The following is a 22,647-nucleotide window of genomic DNA, read 5'->3' as shown; positions in this document are numbered from 1 at the left end:
ATAGAAAAGTTCAGACTGATCTCTCTCTAGTTTTGTCTTTTCTGCCTGCCTACCTATCCATCTCTGTCTGTCTCTGTCTGTCTCTGTCTCTCTCTGACTAGATCTGTATATATGTGTGTCTGTGTTTCAAGTCTGCTGATTTCTGTCCAACTCTCTGGGTCTTTCTCTCTCCCTCTCCCTCCCTCATTTTCTCCCTCCCTCTATTTCTCTCCTTCTGTCTCTGTTTCTGTCTCTTTCCTCTGTCTGTTTTTCTCTCTCTGTCTCTCTTTCCCCATCTCTTCCTCTCCCTCTTTCTGTCCAATGGTCTTTCAATCTTTTCAGGGTGTTTGTCTGTCTCTGACTGTCTGTCTGTCTCCCTCTCTCTGTCTTCCCCTCCCTCTCCCTCCTTTACCCCATGTGCATGTAGCACCTATCTAGCCCATCAAGGGGGCAGAGAGGCCTACACTCTGAGGAGCTATTTGTTTGTCCCCTCGGCCTCTGGGTCCCTCTTCATCAGTGCTGGAGCCAGCAGGACACTCCTCTGGGGCCTCTGGAACTCCTGCCCTTCAGCCATCTCTCAGCTCCCATCCACCCCACAGGGCCCCATTGGTCACCTCCGGCAGGCAGTGAGCCCTTGGGCTCAAAAGCCTCTGCCTTGTCTCAGACTTGGATACCTTGTGGCTGTCAGTGAGAGGCTGGGCTTCTGAATGCATATTTCCCCATGTTTTTCCATGGAGACAGAGGAGGGATATTGTTTTTTTCTTTCCTTATGCTGGACTTTGCTGATGATATCACTTTGACTGTGGGGTTGTAGAAAGGGTACTGGATTTGGATTCCTAGGGCCTGGGTTCAAATCCTCCCAGTGCTGTTGGGCAGTTGATCTTAGGCAGTTGAGGCTTGGGGAAGTCAGGAAGAGAGAATTAAATCTTTCCTCACAAGGAGCATACATTTCAATGGGAAAGACAAGGTATGTGTGTGTGTGTGTGTGTGTGTGTGTGTGTGTGTGTGTGTGTGTGATAAAGTGAATAAATAGACATCTAGACAAAGAAGTTATATACAAGGCAGTTTAGGAGGGAGGTCATGATTATCTGCGGTATAGGAAAGGCTTCATGTGGAAGAAGTCACCTCCACTTTGAGCCTCAGTTTCCTCACCTGTAAAATGAGAAAGTTGCTCTAAATATCTTCCAGCTTGGTCTGAGGTCCTGCAGCCTCTGACCCTCTGAACTGAGATTGTGCTTGTGTACTGTTTGACAGGACCTGGGTTCAATCCTGTTCCCTTCCCTAACCTCACTGCCCTTTTCTAAGGCCTCAGTTTCCCTCTCTGTAAATTGAGGAGTTGCCCTGAACAGTCCCTTTCTGCTCTAAATCTGTAATGCTTTTCCCACTTTGGATCTGAAATAGTCAATTTCACTTATCCATTTGTCCCATATGTTAAGAGTGAGGGTTCTTTTTGTGCATAGATTGGACTGCATGGCTGCTGATGCCTTTCCCACTCTCACATTCTGGGCTTTTCATGGGCTTTAGACAGCTGTTCACTCCTTACCTCTAGCTATTTCCAATGGTTTATCAGATGACCATGTATATATTAATTAAGGATATTTTTTCCTTTCTAAATTTAAAATATTTATCCCTATCTTTTTTTTTTTATCACTTTCATTCCTGAATATCTTCCTTCTCTTTGCCCTGCCCAGTGAGCAGAAAGGGGAAGAAAGACAGTTCAGCCAAACTAACCAATACCTTAACTGAGTCTGATAGCATATGCAGTGTTCCACACCCATGGGCCCCCACCTCTCCAATACAGGGAGCGGGGGGTGTATGTGTGGCTTTTGTTTATGAAGAGACTTTTTAAAAGAAAAACTGAAGAAAGAAGTGATTAGACTCTCATTTTATCCCATTTTGGAACTACTTAAAAGTAGAAAACTTTTTTGATTTTTAAAAATTGAATGCCTTTATTCCATCTGTGGAACTGCACCCTCAAATGTCAGTATGCTCCCAGTTGGCAGCCAGTTGGTAACCGAGTTAAAAAGTCTCAGAGCTGCCTGGGGCTTGGAGAGGTCACCCATCTGCTGGGTCAGGGGCAGGATTTGAAGCCATGTTTGTGACCCTAGCCCCCTGTCCATTCATCACACCATGCTGGCTCTTTGAAAGTGGCCCATCCCGCCCCCCCCAAATGTTAAGTACTTTGGGTCTCTGTAAGTAGAAGATACCCTGAAGAAACATTTGGGTCAAGGTAACGATTAAGATGTTTCCTCTGATGATCAGTGGGAAGGAGAGCACTGGATGGTTTTCTAATTAAGGGCATTGACTGAAAGAGTTAATCTCCTAGCTGGAACGCTTCCCATGCTGAGATCCCAGTCTTGTCCCACCCTTGTACTACATCAGGGACCTCCAGGCAGGGGCTCCTCTCCTGGGAGCTGGAGCTGGGCTCCAAGGGCAATTGTCTCCATTGGCTTGGAGAGGCCTTTGAGATTTCTGGAAGAAGAGATAAGAACCTGAGTCATGTTGTTTGAGACATGCCAGGCAACGCCCGGCAACTAAAAGCAGATTTGCCTGTCTCTGCCTGGTCCTTTTTTCTTATTGGGCAGAACTCAAGTCAGACTCTTCAAGTTGGCTTCCATTCAGATTTCTGAGCCGAGCAGGCTGTGCCTATCCTTTCCCTTCCCCATCCCATGTGCACAGTGAATTCTGATCTTGGAGGTGGACATGCTTTGCTGACTGTGTAAAACCTAATCACTTAGCCTTCTCCTGTGACTTAATTATTCCAATTTTGTAGGGGCCTCCAGGAAATTCATTTTTATAAAATTTTAATTAATAAGTTTTATTGATGTTCTTTTAACATCTCCAGACCCACAATGAGCCCTTTACTCTAAGAAAACCAGTTCAGCAATACCATTCAACACAGTGAATACATCCAACAGTGTATGCAGCATTCCACAACTGCAGTCCCCCACCTCTCTATAGGAAGAAGGGAGGTATTTTTCCTCCTGTTTTATGGGTCTCCCCCATGAAATTTAGTGCATTATTTAATACATTATGAGAATGTGTTTAATGCATTCTCAAGTCCTGTTCACATTGACTGGGTTGAATCTAAGGTGTTAAGAGTAATCCCCCCATGTGCTAACACATACAACCTGAAGGTCAATATCTCATGTCCCAACCAAGTTGGGGATGAGAGCTTTGGAGTTTCAGTGTCTAGCTCGGTGTTTTTTTCTGGGTGATCCATAATATTTGTCACAGGTACTAACCTACCCCAGAGACTGCAGGGTCCCTGAGAATCTGAGGCTGGAAAATGAATAGGAAAAAGGAGAAAAATCAAATGGCTGTGACTTCCTAGCCCTGGGATGGCAGGGAAACAGCTGGGTAATGCTGTAAGATTCAACACCAGCCACCCCATCAGCTGTGCCAGCCAGCGCCCAGGGCCATAACTCAGTCTGAGAACAAACAGTGCCCTGCTTAGTCAGTGATCCTTGATGATGGGAGATGGAGGGGGTGGGGATGTGCCTGAGGAGGGGCACAGGCCTGCCTGGCGACCCTTTGGCCATCCATCAGTAGATGGGATGGTGGAGGTGCCAGGAATATGACCCCAGGGAAGCAGGGAGCACTCCAGCTGGCCTTTAGCTCTCAGTGGGCCATTTCTCTGGCCTGTCTACCTGTGCTGGGCTTAGGCCTTGGCCTGCCTCTTTCCTAGAACCCTCCCTCAGTGACAGCCAGTCTGTCTGCTTCAAGAATGAAGCTACCTTCCCTAAATAACCACCCACAGGGAGAGACCAGCTGACAACTCTGGAATTTGACCCCGATCACTCTCAGCTCACTGGTGCTGTGGCCTCCTCTCTCTTTAGCCCAGGTTCTTAGACCCCTAGGAGCAGATCTAGAAGGGCCTTGTAGAGAGCAGGGAACTGATCAAACCAGATACGATCCAAAAATGCTTCTTTATTCCTGCTCCTGAACACTGCTAGGTGTTAGAGGTACAAAAACAAAAATGACCAGGGCCTGGCCTTCAAGAACCTTTTTTCTCTGGGGAGAGACAGCATTTGTTCAGAGGAGTAAATACAAAATGTGGCCAGTCGATACAAGGCAGTTTCGGGGAGAGGAGGCACTGGTACCTGGAGGGAGGGGTGTAGGGGGGCTTGAAAGGCCTTTTGAAGGAAGGACTTCTTGATCAGAGCCTTATAGGGGGCAGGGATTCCAAGAGACAGAGGTGAGGGAGGAGAGTGTTCCAGGCATCAGGGACAACCTAAGCAGATTCCCTGATGAAGGTCATAGATGAGAGTGGGGAGGGACCTCTAAGGCCATGTAATTCAACCTCCCCATTTTACAGATGAAGAAACTAAGACCTGGAAATGTGAAATGCCTTCTGACATCAGAGAGCTTAAGTTGGAAGGAAGCTCCAAGACCACCTGGTCCAACCACATACAAAGTTTAGCAATTACAATGAGCTCAGTCAGCACATCTGACAGTGTATGTACCATTCTGTGTATGTAGCTCCCCAGTTCTCTACAGAAAGGAAGGCTGTGTGTTTTTTCATCTGGTTCATGGACTCCAGTGAAATTTAATTTAACTTAAACACCCAAAGAGACCATAGAATTCTAGATTTAAAGCTGGAAAGGGTCTTAGGTCACCAGTGTTCTCAGGAGAAGAGGCAGAATTCAAAGCCAGGTTGTCCTGGCTTCCAAGTCCATCTTCATTCAATTAAGGCCTAAGGGTCCCATGGCCTTGTCTGATCTCCCCAAACTTCTGGCTCACTGGTGGTGGAATGGGGGGAAGGTTACTGGAAACAGGATCTGGGTTCGAGTGCGGCTTTGTCACTTACTGACTGTGTGACTCTGGCCAAGTCACTTCCCTTTTATGGGCCTCAGTTTCCTCCTTTGTAAAATTAAGGTATTAAACTTGTTGATGTCCCCAGTCCTTTACAGCTCTCATCTGATATCCTCCCCCACCCCTGGTTTCTCCTCTTTGCTCCTTTGTCTTCATCAGCTTTCGGTTTTTGAAACCAAGTGACTCATAGGAAAGATGTCTCTGCCTTATTGGTCAGGGCCAGCAGGTGTGGGGGCTGCCTGGAGGGTGGGTCCACCTGAGCACCAAGCAGGCAGGTGTCTTTTGTTGTCTGGCTCTGTGTAGCAGCACCTCCTGGCAGGGAGGCAGGCGGGCGGGCCAGTGCTGGCGCTCAGCTTGGCGCTTGGCAGCTCTGCCAGTCCCAGAGGCCGATAAATGAGTCCGACTGGTCAGACGGGTGGAAGTCAACTGCGTCTCTGCTCCTGGCTCCCAGCTGAGGATCTCAGGTAAAAATCTCTCTCTCTCTCTCTCTCTCTCTCTCTCTCTCTCTCTCTCTCTCTCTCTCTCTCTCTCTCTCCCCTCTCTCTCTCTCTTTCCCTCCCTCCCTTCATTCAGTATTGGAGGGGAGGTGAGAATAACTTTCTGGAAAGGAAGGAAAAGGGGGAAGAAGGAAAGAAGAAGAAGGAAGGAAAAAGGGAAGAAAGGGTCAAATTCTTCAAGGAATTTGACTACTGGGGACGGGGAAAAGTGAGATGAGAGAGGCTTTTCTGGCCTTTCAAGGTCTTAGGAAAAGCCAGAGTTTATTCCTGGACCTGGTTGCCTAGTGGTGGCCAGTTGGTGAGGCCAATTCCTGTCACCAGGAGATCTTTTTTTTAACCCCCTGAAAATAAAAACCCTCAGAAAAATCATTCAAGGGCTGTCTGGCTGTGTTGTGTTCCTTTTGAAAGAGGAGGTTGTGGGGGGAGAGGAGGAGAGAAGGGAGCATTGTTTAGCATCTGGGCAGTGGGGGGTCTTGGAAGAACAGTGGCTGTTCTCCCAAGAGGAAGAGGGGCTGCTGGAAAGATGGGGCAGCTCTATGTTTCTCTCAATGGCCCGTCCCTGTGAAAGGGCATCTCCTGAGCAGGGGGTGAGATTTGAGGGAAATGTGCTTTCTTTACCACCCTCACAGTTTCCATCTCTCTGTTAATCTGTCTCAGTCTCTATCAGCTTCTATCTCTGTCTTTGAACATCTGTTCTACTTTCTCTGTCCCTGTGTTTATCTCTGTATGTCTCTTGTCTGTCTCAGTCTCTCTCTCTCTCTCTCTCTCTCTCTCTCTCTCTCTCTCTCATCAGGTAAGGGAAGTCCCATAGATTTCAATTACATAAGAATTTTCCACCCCAGGTTTCGAGTAAACGTTGGTTCTTCGACATAAAAAAAAGTGTAGACCAGTAACTTCCCTTCTTCACCCTCTTACCCCCCGTATTATTTATTCCCATATGTCTATCCGTCTTTCTTAATGGAACTTTTCACCATGACTCAACAAATTTGAAAAACACATTTTTGGGGTTTTGGGTGTAGGATACTCTAATTTCTATCCCTAGGATCCTATCCCTAGGGTATTTTGGTTTCTAAATAGCCTAAATTGGGAGGCACAGGTATAAGTGACTTACCCAGGATGACATAGCCAGTATGTGTCAAAAGGTGGGATTCAAACCCTGAGTCTCCTCTCTCCGAGGCCTGTTCTCTCTCTACTGTGTTGGCCTGCCTCGCCACTTAGGAGAATGGATTACTTAGGGATTCTAGCATCTTTGCCTTGGAGAAGCCCTCAGAGACCATCTAGTACCATCCATCCATAAGCGGGAACCCTGTCCTCAGCATCCTAACCAGCTGCCATCCAGACTAACAGTGATGGGGAGCTTAAGGCCCCCAGAGCTGCCCAGTTCACTTTGGAATGTCTGTAACTGTTTGGAAGTTCTCTCCTACATCGAGCTAGTGTTTTTCTCTTTCCATCTTACACCCTGTGCTCCTGCTTCTGCCCTCTGTGGCCAGAGAGAACAAACTGCTCTCAGGTAGCCAGATGTCAGAGGATCCCAGATTTAGATCCAGAAGGGACTTTAGATCTAGAGGTACTTGATTGGGTGGCCACAGACCATGAACTTGTATGGGAAAAGCATTGCCCCCTTGGTCTAACTTTCAAACTGAAATTTAGCATCTCTTTCAATTAAGAATTAAAAAATCACGCACACATTATCATGAGGAGGAGTATGTAGCTTCTCCAAGCCACCAAAGAGGTCTTTGCAAAGGTTAAGAACCCCTGGACTAATGGTAATTATAATTATCATTTACATCACCCTTTAAGATCTGCAAGCTGTTTTACAAATATAATCTCGTTTGATCCTCACAACAGCCGTGAGGGCCATTTCCAGTCTTTCTGATGTATATCTGGTTGCTGGTCCCAGATGGCTCGAAGAGAAAGTGAGGCTGGTGACTTTGCACAGCCTTGCCTCACTTTAATCCAGTTCACATTTATGTCATGGCATCACCTCCCTGATCTCATGGTCCTCTTTGAACAACAATCAATAGTAACAGTCATGTAAAAAAAGGTGCTATTATGATCCCCATTTTACAGATGAGGAAACTGAGGCAGATGCCGGTTAAGTGACTTTTCCATTCATGGAACCAGTAAGTGTCTGAAGACAGGATTTAAACTCGGGTCTCCCTGACTTCAGGTCCAGCCCCCTCTTGTCTAGTTGTCTCTTAGCTAACCCAAAGTTTGAGTCTCAAGGCAGGCGGGGACTTGCCGAGCAAGTGGCAAAGCCAGGATCTGGATGCAAGAGCTCTTGACGCCTAGGCTGCTCTTTGGCACATGCTGGTTTAGTGCTAAGTTAGTACCCGCCATACTTACACTGTCCATTTCACAGGTTTATTGTAAACCCTAAATTCTGGGGTGACTTACTACTATTTTGACTTGTTGACCAGATTTTTGATTTTATCGACCTAGGGCAGTTCCTAGGGAGGAAGGTACCTCTACCAATGCAGGTCAGCATCTGCTTTGCCGCTTATGAGTCACCTGAGGCCCTAAGTTAAATGACTTGTCCAAGGTCTCACAGTCAGCATGTGTCCTAGGCAGGACTCAAACAAAGGGTCTCTCTTCCTATCTCTCCTCCACTATGGATACCCATCATTATTCTTTATGATCAGCATAATTACCAGTTATTTCACTTCACAGTAAGCTCCTATCTCTAGTGCACAGGTGACTTAGATAATTGGATTTTTTAAGCTCCTTAAAACTTGATTAACCGGCTGAAACAGGGAGTTGGTTAAGCTAGGTTCCTCAGAGAACCTGAGCAGGAAGAATTTCAGAATAAACACTCATTCATTGCCTTTTGGTTCACTTGTCCCAAAACCCCTATGACTATTGAAAGGCAGGGATTTTTTCAGTCATTTTCAATCCTGTCCAACTCTGTGTGACCCCATTTGGGGTTTTCTTGGCAGAGATACTAGAATGACTTGCTGTTTCCTTTTTCAGCTCGTTTGACAGATGAGGAAACAGAGGAAAACAGGTTGAAGTGACTTGCCCAGGGACATACAGCTAGTAAATGTCAGGCCAGTTTTGAACTTAGGAAGCTGAGTCTTCTTGACTCCAGGCTTGGCATTCTATCCAGCTGCCCCTGGGGAGAAGTATTCAGGCCAGAAGAATCCTCTTGCCAAGGACCCCAGGTCAGTGTGCCATCTACACACTTATTCTGCAAGGAAGCTAGAACAGGAGCATGTGAGCTCCTGGACGGAAAGGACTAGTTTAGTGTTTGTCTTTGCATCCCCAGCACCTGGCACATTGTTTTGGAGTAGACCTATGATTTTTTCCCCTTCTATTTTTCATTTTTTTACTTTTAAAAATTAATGTATATTGGTATCTTTCATTCCCATTTTCATTCCCTTTTCCTTTCCCCCTTTCCCTCCCAAGGAGCCATCCCTTATAACAAATGATTTAAAAGAAAAAACCAGTTCCACAAAACTAACCAACCTATCACACAAGTTTGACATGGAGAGCTTCCACTCAGAGTGCCCCCCACCTCTGCAAAGAATCAGGGCTGGGTGCCTTCTCCTACTTCCTTTTCAGGGCCACATCTTTCAACCTGGGTACTTTCATTCATCTAGAGAAAATGTCTTGTAGCATGCGGTAGTGGGTTCCTGCTTTACAGCAATCTCAAGGCAGGCAAGTCTTGAAGTCCAGGAGAGTTGCCTAGAGTGATGATAATGGTTTAACGGACTTTACCAAGGTCACACACCCAGCACCAGACATGATATTTGAACCCAGATCTTCCTGACTTGAAGGCCAGCTCGCTACCCACCCTGGCAAGCTGCCTCATGCCATGGACATGATAGGTGCTTAATAAATGTGTTTTGGGATTGACAGACCCTGAAGATTAATTAGTGGCAGCCTGAACTTTTACACATGACTATGTTCCTTCTGAAATAGTAGAACAGATTGTGGACAGGGCCTTGGAGCAAATAGCCTCTGCTACTGTAGTCAGTAGGACAGTTAGAACAAACCAGTAGGTAGAATGGATTCTCCCTGGCCATCTCTGACTTCCCCAACTTGGGCTGGCTCAGGCAGTGACCTCTGCTTGAGGTCTCTGCCCCTATCCTTCCATCTGGGGGTGGAAAAAATCCAAAGGATCCTTGTTCGGAAAAACCTGTCTGCCGGAGATGGAAATAAGCCAATGCAGTGCCCTTTGGTTCACCTGCCCCAATACCCCTGTGAGCATTGAAAGGGTAGGAGTAGTACAGAGGTCAGAGGGTCCTCCTGACAGTGACCCCAGGCCTGTGAGCCAAGCCATCCAGCCTTTCCCTGTTAGGAAAGCTGAAGATCAAAATTAGCTACTAAAGTATTTTAGCCTAGAGCAAGGGTCTTGAGTCAACATGGCTTAGCCACAGACATATTATTAGTAGCATTCATAAGATCTCTGAGCCCCCAGATATGCAGAACTACAGCTTCCTAGCCAGGTAAATATTGTATGGTTAAATACCCTTGGCTTTCCCCCTTATCCAGACTTTCCATAGCAAAGGCACTAACTGTGAATACAACCGTCATTAAAAAAACATTAAAATGTAAGCCACAATAAGGCAAATTTAAAAGCAGATAAACACTTAATGGTGTTTGTTTCTTTACATGGGATCAAATCATCAAATCCCAGGACCATGGGTTTTTTTTAAACTTATTACAATAAATTTATTGATCCCTTCAGTTTTTATATCAGCTATTTCTATTTATACAGTCTATGTTCCACCCCACTTTGTAGAGGCAGCTAAGTGGTAGAGATAGAGCTCTGGGTCTGGAATTAAGAAGTTATGAGTTTACATCTGGCTGCAGACACTTATCTGCTGTGTGACCCTGGGTAAGTCACCCACTGCTTACCTCAGTTTCCTCAACTATAAAATGGAGATAATACTATCGACCTCAGTGGTTGTGAGGATCAAATGAGTTAGTATTTGTAAAGCACTTAGCACAGTGCTTGGCACATTGCTTAATAAATCCTTCCCAAGAATTAAATCCTACCTTATAACAAAGAAAACAATTAGGCAAAAACAAGCATCTGGAAGCCAAGAGGAAGGAAATGTGATTCTTTATCTATTCTCAGGGACCATTATTTCACGGGACCATAGACTTAAAGGTCTCTCTCATTTTACAGATGAGGAAACTGAGGCCCAGATCCCACAAGTAGCATTCAAATGAAGGTCCGATTCCAAATCCTACTTTCTTTCCACTTTTTATATAATGGTAAAAAATATATATTGAGTTGTAATCAGCAAAAGCAGTCAAATAAGCTTTTAAAAAATCAAACAAGACTCTTACATCCCCAAGTATTTCTGGTTTGTTGACAAGGGAGCCCATCATTCTGGACACACCAGTCCTGACTTTGTTCTCCAGAGCACAGGTTTCCAGCCTCTCCAAAGGCAGACCTCTTTTCTTCCTCTCTGACATAATCCTCAGCCTTTAAATGAGACAGTAATTCCCTCTTCAGATCTCAAGTGGTTTTTTTCATCATCGAAGCCTTTACCACCTTGCCTGCCTCCAGACCTGCTCATTGGATGAAATGGATGCAGGCTCAAAGAAAAGAAATAAGCTGTTCACTCTTTCAAATGTCATTTTGAAAGTTAAAAGGAACACTGTCAGCTGGGGTTAGAGGCTTCGGATGTTTCCTTTCAGAGAGATGAGATGAGTGTGTGTAAGATAGAAACGTTCCTTCCCAGCATTCCCTATAACCCTGCCTTCCCCCACACAGCCCAGCATTAGTGTAAGGAACAGTGGCACCAAGATTCTCAGAGAGAGCGATTAAGCTTCCCAATAGAGTGAGACCCCTTAGACAATGGGAGATTTTTTAAATGAATATTCAAATTCTAAGACTTTTTTATGAGGATGAGAAGCAGAGCTGACTTTTATAAGTGCATGGGGTATCTATAGTATTATGGGACTCTTATAAGATGCATGCTACTTGGATGATCTTGGACAAGTCCCCTAATCTCCTGAGGCCTCAGTTTCCCCATCTGTAAAATAAGGTGGTTGGACCAGATGGCCTCTGAGGGCTTTTCAAGTTCTAGATTTGTGATTTCTAAAATCCCATCCCAGTCATTTATTGTCTGCTATGTTCAGGATGGGGCATAGGTGGCGCCATAGTGCATTAAGCACTGTACCTGGAGTCAGGAAGACCTGAGTTCAAATCCAGCTGAGACACTTACTAACTATGTGACCTTGGGCAAGTCACTTAACCTGTTTGCCTCAGTTTTCTCTTCTGTAAAATGAGGTGGAAAAGGAAATGGTAAATCACTCCAGTATCTTTGTCAAGAAAACCCCAAATGGGGTCATGGAGAGTTGGACAACTAAAAAACCAACCAAACAACAATATGCAGAATGAGAGTAAACATGATGCAATGGAGAGAGAGCTGGCCTCCGCACCAGGAAGACCTGTCTCTGTGACATACCAGCTTAGTGACCCTGTGTGAATCGCTTAACCTCTTGGCTCTCTCAGACAATTCCTAAGGTTATAAGTTGCAGAGAAAGCGCCAACCTGGACTGGTAGAAGAAGAGCCAGGAACTCCCTTTGCCAAGGAAATCACAGGCCCAGTTTCTATCCCTTTTTGCCAGACGCTGTGCCTAGGGTACCAGAGACCCAAAAACAAAAATGAAAAATGGTTCTTGTCCCCACAAAACTTCTGTGCTGTGGGGTTGTGATGTTACCTTCACAAGATATCTGTTTTGAGCTAGGAGAGTTCTTAGAGTTCATCCAGTCCAACCCCCTCCGTTTACAGATGAGGAAACTGAGATGCAAAGACATCCATTGACTTACCCAAGGTCAAATGAATAGGAAGGGGCAGAGCTGGGATTTGAACCCAGGTTTTCCAGCCCTAAATTTAGCTTTCTTTGCATCATACCACACTCCCACCTCAGCTCTTGCTCTGTCTCTTCATCATTAAGAAATCATAAATCATGAAATCTCTTCACTGGAAGGGTCATCTAGTCCAATGCAGACCTCAGAAAGAATCCCATCTGTCGTAGAACCTGACCAGTGTTTAGCCAGCCTCTGCTGGAAGGCTTCAAATGAGGACAAACCTCCAAAGCCTCCTAAAGTGGGAACACATTCCACTTTTGCATTCCGTTGATTGTTGGGTAGTGTTTTCTTGATAGGAAGCCTAAAGTTACCTCTCTATACCTTCTACCCAGTGTGACTGGTTATGTCTTTTGGGGACAAGCAGCAGAATGGGGCTGGTCTCTCTTCTGCTAAACAACCCCTCAGATGCTTGATGATGGAGATATCCTGTCGTCATCCTATGTGTTTATTTTATATCAAGAACACTGGAAGAGTTTCCATTTTCTCCTACATAAGATTGCAGTGTCTGCCATCTAATTTGAAGAATCAACATTTGTAGATCAGCTTGCCCCTTAGTGTTGGGAGTATTGAGTATTTCCTATACTATGTGTCTAGGATTGTGCTGACTGCTTGGTGGAATACAAAAACAAGAGATTCTAGGGAGCTGAAATGGCTAGCAGGTGTTGGGTCCTTTCAGAAGTTCAGAGAGGTTCCTTAGTCAATTTCCATGTTTCTAATAGAGAAAACTCCCATTTCCTTTAGCAGCAGTCTTATCCATCCCATTGTTATCAGGGTGAAGTTCACCTTTATCTTTCACACTGGTGAAAAAGGAGATTAGGATTTTCTTTCTAGATCTGTGGATCCATGGTATAGAGTATGGACTGTCCAACCTTCGAAAGCCTTTACTGATTAACTCCTCCCAGATCTTTGGAATGGAAGTATCTGTCACTTATTCCTGGGACAGTAATACCTTGAATCTTGCACTTGAAAGAATTTTTTTCTCTTATCCCTAATCTGCATACATAATTCATGAGAGAAGAGGTAGAGGCCGGGGGGTTAGTGGAAAGAGAGGTGGCCTTCGAGTTAGGGTCGCCTGAGTCCAGGCTCTGTATCTGGAACATGGTGGCTCATAATAGGTTTCAAGTGTATCGAAGGCTACTACTTAGAGATGAGTTGCTAGTTTAGAGGGAGTTTTCACACCAGGAGTTCCCCACACTGGTGAAATTATCAGTCTGAACAGCTCCCCCAATTTAATTCATATTAATGTCATGATTTCATCAGGCTTACATCCTCAGTTTTTAAAAAAATCTTTATATAGCTCTTAATATCCCCTAAGCCACTATAATAATTAATTTTCCCTTCCACTCAAGTGAATTTGTCTTCATTATTTCTCTGTTGATTTTTCCATATCTCATATACCTTACAAAGTTGACTTGATGGCATATTTGGTGCTGCCTAGCCCAGGTGATAAATGGCTGATGACAAGTAAGTCATTTACCGGGCTCTGGTAAGTGCTAGGGAGGCAAAGAAAGGCAAAAAAATGTCCCTGCCGTCAGGGAACTCCCATTCGAAGGGCGGAGATAACACAAAAGTCACAGTTCTGGTTAGACAGGGAGAAAGGTTATTCCAGAGAGTTGAGGGGAGTCAGTGGCTCCCTGGAAGGAGACTGCATGGGGCCTGAAGACCAGGACCTCCAGGTTGGACCTTTGGGAGACAATGATTAAAGAGCCCCTTGTCCCAAACCCCACCAAGAATGGTTAGTATGTAGTAGGACTTTGGAGGTTGCGATGTCATTACTGTCTCCTGACGGTCACCTTAGGCAGTTTTCAGAAAGGCTTTTGGGAGGGAAGATGAGTAGAACCCTGGGCCCAACCAGGGAAGCTTTTTGGTGTAGCAAGGATGGAAAAGAGCTCTGACTTTGAAATCAGAGGAACTGGGTTCCAATTCTAGCTCTGCTTAGTAATGGTGTGACCTTGGGCCAGTCATTTCACTCATCTGTGTAGTGAGGAATTGGGAGTGTTGGCTCCAAGCACAGATCTCACCAAGTGAGTCCTCTACTCAATCAAATGCACTGGCTTCTTATTGCCTCTAGAATAAAATGTAAACTAGTCTGATTAGCTCTTCAAGCCTCGTTGCATATTACACCCCTTCCTAGTCTCTGTGATCCAGCCACACTGGTCTTCTCTCTGTTCTCCATACTTCCATCTCCCTTGGCTGGAAGGCACTTCCTGTTTCTTCCTTTAAGGCACACCTCAGACATCATCTTCTGCTTGAAGTCTTTCTTGATCTCCCCAAATGCTAGTGCCTTCCTGCCTAAATTAACTCTTATTTAATGACCTTGTTTATATTTCTGTTTATCAGATTTATATTAAGGATATCTATAGATTGATCTGTTCTATATATCTTCAATCTGCCTATATCTATGTAAATAAATTTATGTATCTATATACATATATCTACCTATATACAGACATACACATATATACGTATATATGTGTGTATGTATACGTATACACACAAATACTTATTGTATCTCCCAGTAGAATGTAAGCCCCTTGTGAATAGGGGTGGTCTCATTCTTTGTATCTCCCAAACCAGCTCAGTGCATCTAGTAGGCATTTGATAAATATTTGATGATTTCTGGGAATCCTGCAGTCCCCATTCTATTTTCCTGTGATCTTAGAGGCAGCTAGATGTCACAGTGAATGGAGACTTGGACCTGATGTCAGGAAGACTCATCTTTGTGAGTTCAAATCTGGCTTCAGACATTTGCTAACTGTGTGATCCTGGGCAAGTCATTTCACCCTGTTTGCCTCAGTTTCTTCAACTGTAAAATGGAGATAATCGTAGCACCTATCTCACAGAGTTGTTGTGAAGATCAGTTGAGTTAATTTTTGTAAACCTTAAAGCTTCATATAAATGTTAGCTTTACTATTATTTCTTGTGAAACATCCACAGCTTAATCTCCATGCTAGTTCTCTTTACCATTATCCTTGGATATTAAAGACACTGTCACCCTAAGGAAGGAAACAAGCACTTATTAAGCACCTACTGTGTGTCAGGTACTGTGCTAATCACTTGGAGAAGGAAGAGATTGGAAGCAGAGAGACCAATGAGGAGGTAATTACAAGAGTCCAGGTGAGGAAGGCTTCAACCCGGGTTGTTGGTCCTTCATTCTCAGAGAGGATCAATGACATCCCCAGGGTGATGTCTTGACTTGCTTGTGAGTTGGATCTAAGTGAGGCAGAGCTGTGCAAAATGGTCAACCTCACTCTGTCTTCGGTTCATTGAGGTCCAGTGGTGGGACCAAAGTCAGGTCGACTGTTGATGGCAACGGAATGCAGTGAGTGTGGCTATGGAAAGAAGGGGGTGATTATGGAGGTAGAAGCCCTGGCAACCGATTGGATGCTTATAAAGTACTTGGAAAGGTAGAATTAATTCATGGCTACTTTCTTGAAGTCCTTGGTATTTTAGAGACCCAGGACACTGGGGTGGGGGTGGGGGAGTCACAGCATCTTGGCCTGGATGGAGTAGGGACATACAATGATAAGTGTCTCCCAATATCACTTTTTGTAAATGCGTGTATTTTTAATGCCAGAAAACGCTGCTCCCATTGGCTTATGAATATTTACTTTGCACTGTCACAAATATCACAGTCATGGAAAAAAGCCACTGTCAAGTGAACATGCTGGAATAATGTCCAGACATTACAGGGACTGAGGAAACTCGAGGCCACATGTGGCCCTCTAGGTCCTCAAGTGCAGCCCTTTGAATCCGGACTTCACAGTACAAATCCTCTTAGTAAAAGGACTTGTTCTATAAAACTTGGACTCAGTCAGAAGGCTGCATCCGAGGACCTAGAAGGTCTTGAGGTTGCACATTCCCCACCCCTGTAAATCTAGCCCTTGCCAGCAAAGATAGCAGCACCCCCCTCTCTCTCTTTGTTTGGGGTTTCTCACAGGTAAGTGGTGCAGAAATACCCATTTTACAGATGAAAAAACTAATGCTCAGAGAGGTTAAGGGATTTGTCCATGTTCACTCAGCTAAGTAAATAATGGAGCCAGGATTTTAACTCGTGTCTTCCTGACTCTAAAGCCGTCATCCAATTTTTCTTTTTGGTCTGGTACTTTGTGGGAAGTGGTCCTTTTACTGCTCAATCTACTATTTCACTTATTGGTGATTTAACTTCAAAATGTGGAGATCTAGGTAGGAACATTTGGACTCTAGGATCAGATTGAGTGGGATGAGACCTTTGAGGGTGCCTAGTCCAGTCCTGCCCGTTGACAAATGAAGATGGTAAGACGCAAAGGAAATGACTTAGAGTCACGTAGCTGTTGAGAGATAGAGCTGGGCACCAAGCCCAAGGGCTGTAGATCCATTGTTCTTTCCACTATACACAGAATCTCCAAACTGGCAGCCTCATAGGGAAGGATGCAGCTAATTTGGTTTCGATTGAATTTTCTTTCCTCTTCTCTATCTCCCCCGCCCCCAGCCTCCACTCCCATCCTTCAACTACTTTCATTTCTCTTTTTCATCTGGTCTGGTCTATTCCTTTTATACTTTTTTGGATCTTAAGACCTCTGAAGATTTCCCCTTTCCCTGGGTCTTCCTCCCATTCTCACATCTCACGTTTTGCCCTGAGGCAGAGCTGGTGGATGTCTAGCAAGACCTTGCCCCCTGTACTCTGGGATCCTTAACCTTGGGAATGGAATGTGTGGGTCCTCACACCTACAAGATAACATTCTTTGTAACTGGTGGTAGTGACTCCAGTGACATGAGGCATGTGAAGAGCTCTGCACAACTTAAAACTATGTAAAGCTTCATTATGATTGTTTGTGGTATTGGATTTGTAATTATTAATGGCACCTAACACCACATCTGGGTGTTCTGATCTCGCACTCTGTCATCTTAATGGATGAGCAGGAGGACCTGACTTGTAAATATAATCATTTATTTTTCCTAATATATTTTTATTTATTTTATTAAATATTTCCCAATTAGATTTTTTTTTAATTTTAACATCCTTTTTAAAAATTTTGAGTTCCAAATTCCCTCTTTCCCTACTGCCCCTCCCTCACTCCTTCATAAGGCAAACAACATGATATCAATTATACAGGTGAGAATCATGTGAAACATTTATATATTAGCCATGTTGCAAAAGAAAACACACAAAAAATAAAGAAAGTGAAAAAAGTATACTTCAATCTGCTCTCAGTTCATCAGATCTCTCGCGAGTTGGATAGCATTTTTCATCATAGGTCCTTTGGAATTGTCTTGGGTCATTGTTTCAATCAGAATAGCTAAGCCTTACAATGTTGCTTTTACTGTATACAGTGATCTTCTGGTTCTGCTCATTTCACTCTGCATCAGTTCATTTAAGTGTTTCCAGGTTTTTCTGAAGTCCTCCTGCTCATCATTTCTTAGAGCACAGTAGTATTCCATCACAATCCCATATCATAACTTATTCAGCCATTCCCCATTGATGGACATTCCCTCAATTTCCAATTCTTTGCCACCACAAAGAGAACTGCTATAAATATTTTTGTTCAAGTAGGTTCTTTTCCTTTTTCCTCATTCTCTTTGGGATTCAAACCTCATAGTGATGTATACGGTTTTTCAGCCCTACCAAACTGTTCTCCAGAATGGTTAGACCAATTCACAACTCTACTGACCATACATTAGTGTCCCAATTTTTCCATGTCCCCTCCAGCTGGAAATATATTTATACTGAGAGGCAGCAATGGCATGATGATGTTAGACCCTGAAGACCTGAGTTCAAATCCTCTCTCTGATACTAACAAGCTGTGTGAACATGGGTGAGTTCTTAACTTCTTGGAACCCAGTTTCCTCATTTAGGCTTAATAGCAGGAGAATTTCTTAATAATTGGAGCTGTTCAAAAGTAGAATTAGCTGCCTTTGGCCATAGGCCCACCCCATACTGGCTGTCTTCAGAAAGGGGCTGGATGACTTCCTGAATAGGTTATACTCCAATTTCATGTATTCCTCTTGGGTATGGGCTGGACTAGGCAGCTGCTCAGGTCTCTTCCAACTCTAAAATTCTGTACTCCTCTGATTCCTCTGTAAAATGGAGTTAGTTATATAATAAGACCTGTGACGTCTACCTTGCTTTATTGTTCCCATCAGTGAATCATTTTGCAAACTTTAAAATACTGTGTAAATGCCAGAAATTATTTATACACACACACACACACACACACATACACATATATAACATATGTCTGTGTATGTATGTATATATGTGTGTACACACACACACACACACACATACACACAGGAGTATATGGGGCCATATATACTATTTAATAACCATGTACATTTTTGAATTAGTCTATTATTTTGAGTAACAGTGAGAAAATTTCTTTTTCCCTCCCATCATGCCAATGGTCTCTCCATGCAAACCTGGAGGGAGGGGCAGGCTGGGCCTGCTGCCTCTTGTGTTGCCTTCTCCCCAGACCCAATCTTGTTTCTTTCCCTACTTTTGTTTTTATTTCTCAGATTTCTTTACCAGGCACTCATTCAGATCGAATGAGCATTTGTTCATGTTTATTTTCCCACCTCCATGACTTGGCGCATGCTGTCCCTCAAGCCTGGAATGCCCTTCTCCCTAACTTCTGCCTGTCCCAGACCCTTCAGGTTTCAGTTCAAATGTTGCCTCATTCAGGGACCTTTTCTGATTTCCCCAAGTGTCAGTGTCACTGGATAGATCCATATTTCATGACAGGACAGAATGTAGACTCCATGACAGGAGCCTTCTTTTCCTCCCCAGCACTGTGCCAGACATATAGTGGGTACTTAATAAATGCATGTTGGTTAGTTGATGATTTAGTGTTCCTTATATGCAAGGCAGCTTGGTGACTCAGTGGGCAGAGCACCAGACCTGGAGGCAGGAAGACTCCTCTTCCTGAGTTCAAATCTGACCTCAGACATTTACTAGCTGGGTGACTCTGGGCAAGTCACTTCACCCTGTTTGCCTCAGTTTCCTCATCTGTAAAAATGAGCAGAAGAAGGAAATGACAAGCCCCTCCACTATCTCTGCCAAGAAAAGCCCCAATGGGGAGATAAAGAGTCAGACATCACTGAAACAACTAAACAACACTAACCAAATGCTACTAATAATAGTTTGTACTTATGCAGGACTAGATAGAGACTCTGCCTCAAAGCTAGGGAAGACCTCATTTCCAGTCCCAGCACTTCACATAGGCTGTGTGAACCTACACAAGTCACTTAATCACTCTGTGCTCTAGGCATCTAAGACTCCAAGTTTCAGGAGTGACCACATGCATTGGTAGAGGGAGTTTCCTGACCTGGGAGCTTACTATACCAATGAAATCCTCAGTTGGTGCTAGATGCTAAAAATGCCAAGAGAAAATGGAAGGAGAAAAAAAAATCAGTTTCCCCTGGCTGCAAGGAACTTACATCCGTTGAATCACAAGTGGATTTGACTTGACTTCCTGGGTCTCCCCATTGAAGCTCCCCAGTGCTATTGGGTGTTGTTTGGTCATTAAGGACAAGGAACATAGCAGGTCTGTTGGGGGTTTGCCTACTTGTCTTTGTGCCTAGCTTAGATAGGTAAAGGTGCTCCTCTCTTGTGGTCTTGTACCATCCTGGCCTATCTGTTCCTGAAGAATTTGCCTTTGAGATAAAGTCTAGTGGTTGTCTGGGCTTTTTTTTTAATTCCCTGTCTGGGAAGTTAGTTTTTTTCCTTTCATGCTTTTAAAAGTTTAGTAAAGTTTAGTATGTTAGTAAAGTTTACTTCATTAGTAAAGCTTTGTGACATTTACTACATTAGTAAAGTTTAAAACTTTTCCAGTTTGTCTAAGTCCCAGGTACAGCTTATATGTTGCAGAGATGGGAAAAGGCACTGCCGAATTGTGGGAGCTTTTTTTTTTGGTAGACAGGCCAGAATTCCTTCCAGTTCCCCATAGTGACAGAAGGAACAGAGAGTTTCTAGACTGCTGGTAAACATTAACACAAGCCCCTGCTGGGCAGATTGAGGGGTATTGAGAATGGACCTTTGCCTCCTTCCTTGAAGATTGTGCTAGCCATTGGCCCTCTTTTGAACTGTACATTTCAGGCTACAACTGAGGTTTCTGGGACCTCTTGGCGTTCTGGGTTTTCTCCTTTTACTTCTCTACCTGGGTCCCCCTTATCACCTGTGCACAGAGACCCGAGTTTGGATCCTGCCTGACATCTTCTAGCTATGTGACTGGACACATCACTTAAGCCTCATGAGGGAGGGAGGGAGGAAGTGTACCCACATCCCAGGGCTGCCATGAATGACAGGAAAATACTTCATATCCTTAAAATACAATGTCAAGTGTCATTGTCATTTGGGGATCCAGGGAGAGGAAGGTGCTAGGCTAGGGTTTGGACCCTGGAACTCAAGACCCCTCACTCCAGGAGGACCTCAGTTCCCACCCCTATTTATAGCATGAGCAAGTCTGGCTCAGCCTCAGTTTCCCCATTTGTAAAATGGTACCATCCTATGTAGACTGTTCAGTGTAAGCTTTTCGTAAACTGTAAAGTACTGGAGGAAGTTATTTCTAGTGGGGTTTTGTTTTTTAACCAAACCAGTGATTTCCCCGGTAGAAGGAACTCTGAGTAAGGAAACTTCCTCTCTCAAAACAGATCAGGACTTCCTCTGTCTTAGAATCTTGAGAAGTTGCTGGGGGGTATTAGTCAGTTCAGTTAACCTGACTGGGGTCACCCACTCATTGGTTTTTATCATTATTTATTTTTGTTTCATCATTGTCTAGACAGCACCCTAGCATAATCACTACTATAAAAGACTGGTATTATATATATATATATATATATATATGTGTATGTGTGTGTGTGTGTGTGTGTGTGTGTGTGTGTGTATATGCACACACATATATAAACACACACATACACATGCACACATATATATGTATGTATGTATGTATGTATTGCAAGGCAATTGAGATTAAGTGACTTGCCCAGGGTCACACAGCTAGTAAATGTCAAAGGCCAGATTTGAATTAAGGTCTTCCTGATTCCAGGGTTGGTGTTCTATCTACTGTACCACCTAGCTGCCCTTAAACATACATGTGTGTGTATAGGTATATACTGGTTTTCAAAGGTGCCTGGAGTAGTAGAGTCTGGAGGACCACTTACAGGGTATGTGACAGAGAGGATTCTCATTCAGTTTGGAGTAGTCTGGTTGAACTCTGAGCTCCCTTGTAGACTTGAGATTCAGAGAGCCAGTGAGTGCAAAGGGAATTCACAAAATCAGCAAACATTTATTAAGCACCAAGTATATACATGATCCTATGCAAAGTACAAAAATAAAGTAATCCCTGCCCTCAAGAAGCTAGCATTTCAGATGGGGGAGACAATGGGGGAGCAACTGGGCGCAAACAAAATATAGGTGGAAAAAATAAACAATCATCCCAGAAGGAGGGCACTTGTCCTAAAGGGAGAGAGAGAAGGTGAGATGTTAGCTGAAGGGAGCCAGGATGTAAGAGAGGAGGAGGGAGAGAATCGCAGGAATGAGGGATGACCAGTGAAAACTCCCAGAGTAAAGAGATGTTGTGTCTTGGTGGAGGAACAGTAAAGAGACCATTGTCACTGGTTTGAAGAATACACGGGAAGAACCAAGGCAGAGAAGCCTGGAGAGATAATTAGGGGCCTGTTTGGGAAGGAATATGAAGCGTGGAATGTCAAGTGCCAGGAGCTGGGGGTAAAAAGGCAAAAATGAGACTGTCCCTGCCCTGGCCTCAGGAGCTTATTTTCTGATCAGAATCCTGCCCTGCTTGGTCTTTCTAACTTATTTATCTTCTGATGTCTCTGATCTGTTCATTGAACATGTATTTTGGACTCATTCTTCCCAATATGTAGTTGTCACATGTCTCTGCCCCTCTCACAATTCCTCTCCAGCCCCATTTTTCCCCTTGATTTTCTCCTTGCATTTAGATCCCAGGAAGTCAGAGCCGGGCAGGCTGGCCGGCCAGCTGTGAGTGTTTCTTTGGCAGTGTCTTAGCTGGTTGTTGTGAGTAATACATGAGGAAGCAATCAGCAAGTATACTGCCCTAGAAGTGCTACACGTTGTTAGGCCTGTGAGGATGGACGAGGCCAGCCTGGGACGCCGTCGCTGGAGGCAGCCTGGCTAAGGTGGAATGGCACAGGCCCCTTCGGTGAGTGCTTCCTGGTGGAGGGGGAGGAAGGAGGTGGACGTGGGAGTTCTCCGGAGAGGTCTCACTGAGCTGGAGAACCATGTAAAGAGCTCTGAACTTGAGGGCCAAAGGACATAGGTTTGGATCATCTCTGATACTTACCCAGTTGTATGACTTTGATCAAGTCACTTTGTGGCCCAAGACCTCCATTTTCTCACTCGTTAAATGAGGGGACCGAATGATATGTAATGTTCCTTCTAGCTCTGAATCCTATAGTGCTGAAAGTGAGAGAGAGAGAGAGAGAGAGAGAGAGAGAGAGAGAGAGAGAGAGAGAGAGAGAGAGAGAGAGAGAGAGAGAGGAGAAGAAGAAGAAGAAGAAGAAGAAGAA

The 22,647-nt window shown here is 44.3% G+C and overlaps 1 long non-coding RNA gene across 1 annotated transcript in view; it reads left to right on the top strand.

Moving 5' to 3' along the window:
* Positions 1 to 22,647, top strand: part of LOC140504162 (uncharacterized) — a 43,174-nt gene extending 20,527 nt beyond the window's left edge. Inside the window, exon 2 of the long non-coding RNA XR_011966991.1 lies at positions 1 to 22,647. This exon is cut by the window's left edge and continues 7,686 nt beyond it. This is a non-coding gene — a long non-coding RNA (uncharacterized lncRNA).

Source organism: Notamacropus eugenii, chromosome 5, assembly GCF_028372415.1.
Source record: "Notamacropus eugenii isolate mMacEug1 chromosome 5, mMacEug1.pri_v2, whole genome shotgun sequence".
Classification (NCBI taxonomy): Eukaryota; Metazoa; Chordata; class Mammalia; order Diprotodontia; family Macropodidae; genus Notamacropus; species Notamacropus eugenii.
The sequence above is the reverse complement of the archived record's forward strand: the minus strand, read 5'-3'. Positions and strand labels throughout refer to the sequence as shown.